The 7207-nt window shown below is 37.8% G+C and overlaps 1 long non-coding RNA gene across 1 annotated transcript in view; it reads right to left on the bottom strand.

The window, feature by feature from the left end:
- Positions 1-332: 332 nt before the first annotated feature.
- LOC136794176 (uncharacterized) overlaps positions 333-7207 on the bottom strand; it is a 28563-nt gene continuing 21688 nt past the window's right edge. Inside the window, exons 3-4 of the long non-coding RNA XR_010840554.1 lie at positions 3842-3982; positions 333-455 (exon numbers count right to left, since the gene is read on the bottom strand). This is a non-coding gene — a long non-coding RNA (uncharacterized lncRNA). The remainder of the gene's footprint in view (positions 456-3841; positions 3983-7207) is intronic.

Raw genomic sequence — 7207 nt, 5'->3', positions numbered from 1 at the left:
TGCTTGAGGATACACAGGGACTTAAGGGAAAAGCTAGTATTGAAATTTACATCATCTAAGGATTCTTTATTTTATATGATTGTATTCTATTTTACTTACTTTTCCTTCCTTCAGAGGGAGAGAGATGATCAAAACAGGCTAACTAAAAGCATTGGACCACAGCACATTCAGAAATGCCTCTCAAATATCGCCAGGAGTCCCCAAGCTTGTTTCTTTCACTTGGAACACCTTAAAACGTGCTGGTGATTAGAATTTGTGCTGTGCCAGTTAAGTCTACTGGAGATGCAAGTTGAAGGCTCAAATATAAAATTATAGGAAATTACCTACTTTCTCTTTTGTGAATGGAATCTTGATTTTTTTAATCATCTGAGAAGGTGCTGGTTTTCCGTGAATATGGAAATTCCGTGATTTTTCTTTTCCTAGGACTCTAACATTTCAAAATGGCCACAAGACTCCTGTAGGAATTATGAAAAGGATACAGAATTAAGCATGATGACTTTTAAATTTATGTTGTAAAATCCAGTGTTATTCCCAGCACGGTGCCTCATTTCCGACGGAAAGCGTGCTGCCAGCTCCCCACTTTTTCAGTGGACAGTATCACCACTCATTTTATTAAAGCCACCGGACACTCATGGAAACGTGCATGATGCCTTTTTTTAATGTGAGGGAAAATAATTTTTAAGTGGGAGCTAGTTAACATTTCTTAAACATGTTTTTTTATTCTTGTCTTTCCCTTTTCACCTTCCTGAGGATGCATGTGGGTGTTAAATTGTTACCGAAGGGAGGGGCTATTGTAACTACAAGGGGATACACACACATGAAGACACACTTTCCCACACACAGGACTTGGCTCTGTTACACTTTAATGGAATGCTGAATGGGAAAGAGGCAGGGTATTTTTGATCTGCAGAAAAAGCCAGCCAGTATAGCATCCATCAATTTCTTTTTTAAAACAGCCAGATTAACATTTGGGTTGGAAGGCAGTGTGTGTGAGGGGAGAGAGAGTGACTGGTGAATATTTTTCCTCTCTTTTAAAACTTGTAAACATATTATATTCTGTTTATAAACATTTAACTAATAAAGAGGAATGTAAAGTGAAAAGTAGATGTCTTCCTTTCCCCATCTCTTCTAAGTTTAACTCCTTAAACAACTTGACCTTTGTCTGTGTAGAATTTTTTCTGCTAATTGAAGAACCATTGATTGCGATTCTACAATTTGTGTTAGTCATCTCATTTGAGGGTGAGAGGTTGATACAAAAATGTATCTTTTGTACATATTATCCTGCATCTTGCTTTTGTTCATTTAAAAATGTATTCTGGGTACATTTCTGTCAGGGTAGACTTTCAGACTTAGGCCATTCTTTTTAAGGGCTGTGTATTGTATTGGCTGTGTATTATTATTATTATTATTATTATTATTATTATTATTATTATTATTATCATTATTTGGCTGTACCATGAAGCTTGTGGGGTTGTAGTTCCCCCACCAGGGTTTGAACCCGGGCCCCCAGCACTGGAAGTGCAGAGTCCTAATCACTGGACCACCAAGGGAATTCCCTGTGCCTTATTATTATTTGATTGATCCTCTATTGGGATTGCTTCCAGCATCCATTGTTACAGTGTCACCTTGAATCTCTGTCTTTACACATTAGAGTTGTGTTTCTCTAAGACTGATTCCTGGGAGCAGAATTTGTAGAGGAAGCAGATTATTAATATTTGTAATTCCAGGGGGAAATATCTTTATTAAGACAAAGAAGAATTTTCACTGAGCGACACACAGCAAGACTCGGTTGCATGTAAGACAGGACTAGTTCCATGATTTATTCCTGTTGTTCTCAATACTAGCTGCTCAGTAGATGGACTTGGGGGAGAGAAGCTGTGTGAAACAAACTAGTGTCTAGACATCACCCTGACAAATTACATCAGAAGCTCTGGTGTTAAGAGTCCAAGTATCTGTATATATTTTATGAAGCTTCTTAAGCCAGATTGAGAGCCACTGCTCTAATGAAAATATCTCCAACATAGCAGTGAATGTGCCATTTTTACTGTTGTTCTGTGCCTATCTAAATATATATGTATACATGCTCAAACATATACAAGCAAGTATGTTTTATGTAGTTAGGATAATGTGATTTTTCTACCATTGGCTTGGCTATTTGGTACATTTGGCCTCAATTGCTATCAGTTAGCCCAGAAATACAGAAATATAGTATGTGTCGTGTACAGCTCTGCATACAAATAAAGATCAGGAGAATGATGAAAGAGACAAATGGGAACTCTAATGGGGGAATGGTGAGAAGTTCTAGATGTGATTAAAGAGAAGATAAAAGGGCCATTAAGCAACTGTGCAGAGTAATTTTTAGACTGAAAAATTGTAGACAGTCCTATATAAACAGAATCCATATAGTACATTAACTACCAAGGTAAATGACCCTTTGTCTTCTACTCCTATACTTCTTCAACTTACAAAGTTTGGTTGACAGATGGTGATAGGATGCAGGATATTCGAATAAGTGTATACAGAGGAAGAGTTACACTGGATGGAAGGTGTTATTTAAAAATACTCTGCATTTATAGTATACTCTACAGTATATGAATTGCATTCATGGGCATTATTTTATGTGACCCTCACGTCAGTTCTGGAGAGAAGATGATGATCCCTACATTATACAGAAGAAGAAACTGAGGCTTAGAAGGGAGGAAAACAAGATGATAATGCTAACACATGGGAGAGCTGAAACAACATTTTCTTCTAATTTATGTCTCAGTTGAACTAGCCCCTAAATTTCCGATTATTTGTGTTCTTTATGCTAATATACACACATCACCAGGGGTGAATAGTAGAGAGTGGTGTAGACTGTGGCAATTAGGAAAGGACCTGCCCCGTCTAAAGTTCAAATTAAAAAATTTTTAAATACTGTGTGAGGAAAAAATAAATCTTTTGTGCCAGATTCAACAGACAGGCTTTCAATTTGTGACCATAATTTTAGAAAATCAAGGTTTTGCATAACAGAAAACTAGAGGAAGAATCTGCCTTAGAAGTTGACAGCAGTATTTCATAAACACTTAAGTAAGAAGATATTGGAAGAAGATTTTAAACATAGATGAATGTAATCTGGAAGTAGATGCCTTCTAGAATCTTTTTTGTGTTTAAAATAAAAAATGTATATTAAAGCATTTATTTGTAATGCTACTTCCCTCCAATCTCCTCTTTGTTAGAAGACCTTGACATTGCTGAGCATGGTTTTGTCAACTCTGGTAATTTTCATGAACATTACTTCCATGGTGGTCCAGGGATTGCTGTTTGTTGCCTGGAGAGGGAACAAGTTATGACCCATTCCCTCACAGGTTGGCCTGTTTTCCCAATTAGTGAGTAATCATCTTGCTGAGAATGTACAAGGCAGTGTGTCAGGATGAGGACCAGTAATTGGGGAAGTTCAGGACTGAGAGGGTGGGAACAGATTGAGATTGGAAATAGCTGGGAGAGCCAAATGAAACCAACACCATAATCTAGACAGAGAATGAGGGAGGCCAGTGGGCACAGCCCAGACCCAAGGCCTGAACTCTGAGTTTGAATTATTTTAATCTTATGCATCAAGGACACAATTTATATTTTTTCTTCGCATTGTCTTCTCTTGATTTTCTCAACCATCCTGTGAATTCAGTGGGGAAGGTAGTATTAGCTGTAGTTTTTAGATTAACAGCAGCAAAAAATGGTTCAACTGCCTAAGGGTCAGAGTACAACATTGATAGCACAGCTGAGACCAAAACCCAGGGCTCTATACAGAAATCGTTGTCTCTGCATCTCATACTTCCTCTTCCAACACTGCATGGGGGCTGACCTTATGGTGGAGTCCATCTGGCAGCTGACTCTTCAAGAAACAAGAGGACCTGTCTCCAGGCTCACATGTCGGACACGAAGAGGAAGGGAACTGCTTCATTTCAGCAGGTGAAAAGGAAAATGACAGATGAGCTGCAGTGTTCTGTGGAAAGAGAAATTTATTTCTCCCCAGACTGATAGGGAAGGGAAGAGGGGGAGGAGAACAACATGGGTGTGGGTGTGGACATGGATCCCATATTATGTTGTTAAGAAAAGCTGTTTGTAATCTTTGAGACTGTTTCAGGAATGAGCTCCATGCCAGAATGCTAGAGGCAAATAAACATTTTAATGATTTTTTTTAAAACAGCAAATTCTGGAAACTAAGGGACTTAATTTTAACTGCACTTGACCAAAATTCTAGGACAGGCTGTTGACTAGAGAAGCTTTGGAACCTGAGCAAAGAATGTGGCAAATTGTGAGGACAAACATCAGTTCACTAAAAATGATGCAGGCAAGACTAACTAACCTGTTTTCTTAAAAAAAAAAAAAAAATAGTGTGACCGCATTGAGAGATAATGGGATATCAATCAAGCTGAGCTGAATTTTAGTAAAGCTTTTGTCAGAATTTCCTTTTGGAAAAATTAGTGGGCTGCCTACCAGATATTAATTCTGATACATTTTAAACTTGTTGGATAGTAAATGGTCTTAAATGTATCTGTGACCATGGGATTGAATTCCATCTAAAGTTGGACTTTGGGAAACTCACTACTACACCTATACCAGTTACGAAGTTCAGTAGGTATGGTAACTTAATATAGTCATTCCAGTACTGTTCAAGTGAAAGTGATCCTGGTCAACCTAGAGAAGGGTCTCTCTTGGCATGCCACTTGATTCTACCATTGACTCAGTCCCAGTGAAATTGTTAGCAAATATTTACATGAATATGTGCTTATAACATTTTCAGATCAGGAGAAACCTGAGGGGACTATTGCTTATGACGTTGCAGAGAATTAATTGATCAGAAATTGCAGATAAGAATTTTAAATAAGAGAACAAGTGAAAAAAATAAAAAGAAGTACATGTCTGGGGGAAGGTGGAGGAGCTGGAACTTCCCACACTTTTTCCCGTGTATGGTAAGGGAAGGATGGGTGTTATAGAGCTTTCAAACCATCCAGCCATCCTTAGCGAACCTAGCATGGCTTGAAGCAGAAAGCTCAGCGGGAACTTTCAGCTTAAGAGCAGCAGCATGACTGTGGAAAAAGAGGAAAGATATTCGGGGAGAGAGCAGAAGCGTGTTGAAAAGAATTGTAGAGGGGAAAGAGCATAAGAAGTTGGAAAGGAGGAGAGACTTTAGACATCTGTCCTGAGAGATTTTTTTGGAAAGGAAGAGATTAACTACACAGAACTTTTGAGAAGCATTTTCTACACTACCCCTTTTAAAGAAACTCTCAGGAAGAATTTTACATTTTTCAAGATTGTTGGTGTTTAACAGTTATATCTTTGAATGTCACACAGAAAAGCCTGAGCCATGGGGGGGCAGGGGGAGGGGTCTCAGTTACATCTAATCTGCACTATTATGACAGGTAACAAAACTAACTTTCATGGTGATATAAAACTGGAAGAACCTCAGGATTTTATCCTGCCCCCCTTGTTTTCTCATCTTCTCTTCTTGGAAAATCTCCATAATTTCCATGAGTTTAGTTACCAAGAAACATAGCAATGACTATTGATTCAGTTGCACTGTCCCTCTCTCCTGAGTTCCAGCTTGGAACTCTAACTGACAACTGGTTACATGAAATTCACAACCACTTCAAGCTCAACTTGCGCAGTAAGGCAAACAATATTTCTTCACATACTCGGAGGGGAAGCCTTATAGAAAAAGGAGCACTCAGTTTTCTTAACTGCAAAATGAGAAGCCTCAGTAATGAGATGCTAAGCCTCTTTTCAGCTGTAACATTTTATCAAAAAAATGGGATAGTCTTGTTCTTCATGTTCTAAAAGGCCAAGGTGAAAGTTACCAAGAGGCAGATTTAGATGTCAGATTAAAGTGTAGAACTTTTTCAGTATAGCTGCCTCTGAAGATAGCGAGTCACCCATCATATGAGGTAATTAATTCAGACCAACTGTGGCAATACCATGGGATGGATTTCTCCCTGCGAAGATTATACTGATGACTTCTGATGCCCCTTTTGACTCTCTATATAATATATATGCTTAAATTATACATATGTACATATACACATGTGTATATACTTTAAATTATATATAATTCAGGCATTTTTTTCACATAGTTAAAATTATGAAAAATTTCATAAGAACCCATCCAACCTGTATGGTAAATTTTATAAATTCCTATTATCTTGTTAATTTTTCTTTCCTTTTTGCAAATAAAAATTATGCATGCTATATATGCCATCACAGGAGACCTCTTAGGTTACTTCATTTCTAATTCTTTTTACAGTTCTACACAGCAAAGTCATGCTTTTTATTAACCATACCCCCTCCAAAAGAACTTAATGGGGTTGACAATGCAGTTCCTACTACAGCCAACTTTGGCACTGTGCAAAGTAAGGACACTATGCTCACCAGTCCAAGCCCATCCCAAGTAACCTTGGTCCCAAAGTCTCATATCACAATATATTTTCCATAGCAACAAAATCACATATTCAATAAAAAGCAATTGCTCTTAGCAAGAGTGAAACCCCAGGAGATGGAGCAGGAGAGCATTATTTTTTAAAATACCTAGAAGACCTAAGTTCTCTTAGAAGAAAATACAGGAGGAAAACATAGTATAAAAAATGCCTTCCTGAGAAAGGGCTCCAGAGGGTAACTGGGCATTTTTGCTGTAAGAGGGGATATACTTTCTATGTCTCTCAAGGTAAGAGGAAACAGTGATGGTCAGAGCTCTGGTGATTGCTCCAGTTTTCCCCATAGCAGTGCCTTACTCTAATAATGAAATGGAAGGTAATAATCATCATAATAACAATTAATAGCATTTATTAAGTGCCTACTATATACTACACTGTATTAAGCATCATACATTATCTCATTTAATCCTGACAACTCTCTCATGTAGGTCTTATTATTATCCCCATTTTTAAGTTGAGTGAACCAAGGCTTCATGGTTTGTCCACTATCATAGCTAGTAGATCTCTGAGTCCAGGGCCCACATTTTCAGCCAACTGGCTATATTTCCTTCCAAGTCCTGTACTCCAGTTTACCTCCAACTATGCGGTAGTCATTGGTCATTGGAGGAAAATCATTAGTAAAGGTCATTTTCTCTCTTGAAATTCATCTGGAGATTTTAAGACTTCAACTAAAAACTCAAAAACTCATGAAAAAGATTGAAGAATGTCCTCAATGTTCCAGAAACAGTACAGTTGTAAAA

The sequence above is a fragment of the Kogia breviceps genome, chromosome 4 (assembly GCF_026419965.1).
Source record: "Kogia breviceps isolate mKogBre1 chromosome 4, mKogBre1 haplotype 1, whole genome shotgun sequence".
Classification (NCBI taxonomy): Eukaryota; Metazoa; Chordata; class Mammalia; order Artiodactyla; family Physeteridae; genus Kogia; species Kogia breviceps.
The sequence above is the reverse complement of the archived record's forward strand: the minus strand, read 5'-3'. Positions and strand labels throughout refer to the sequence as shown.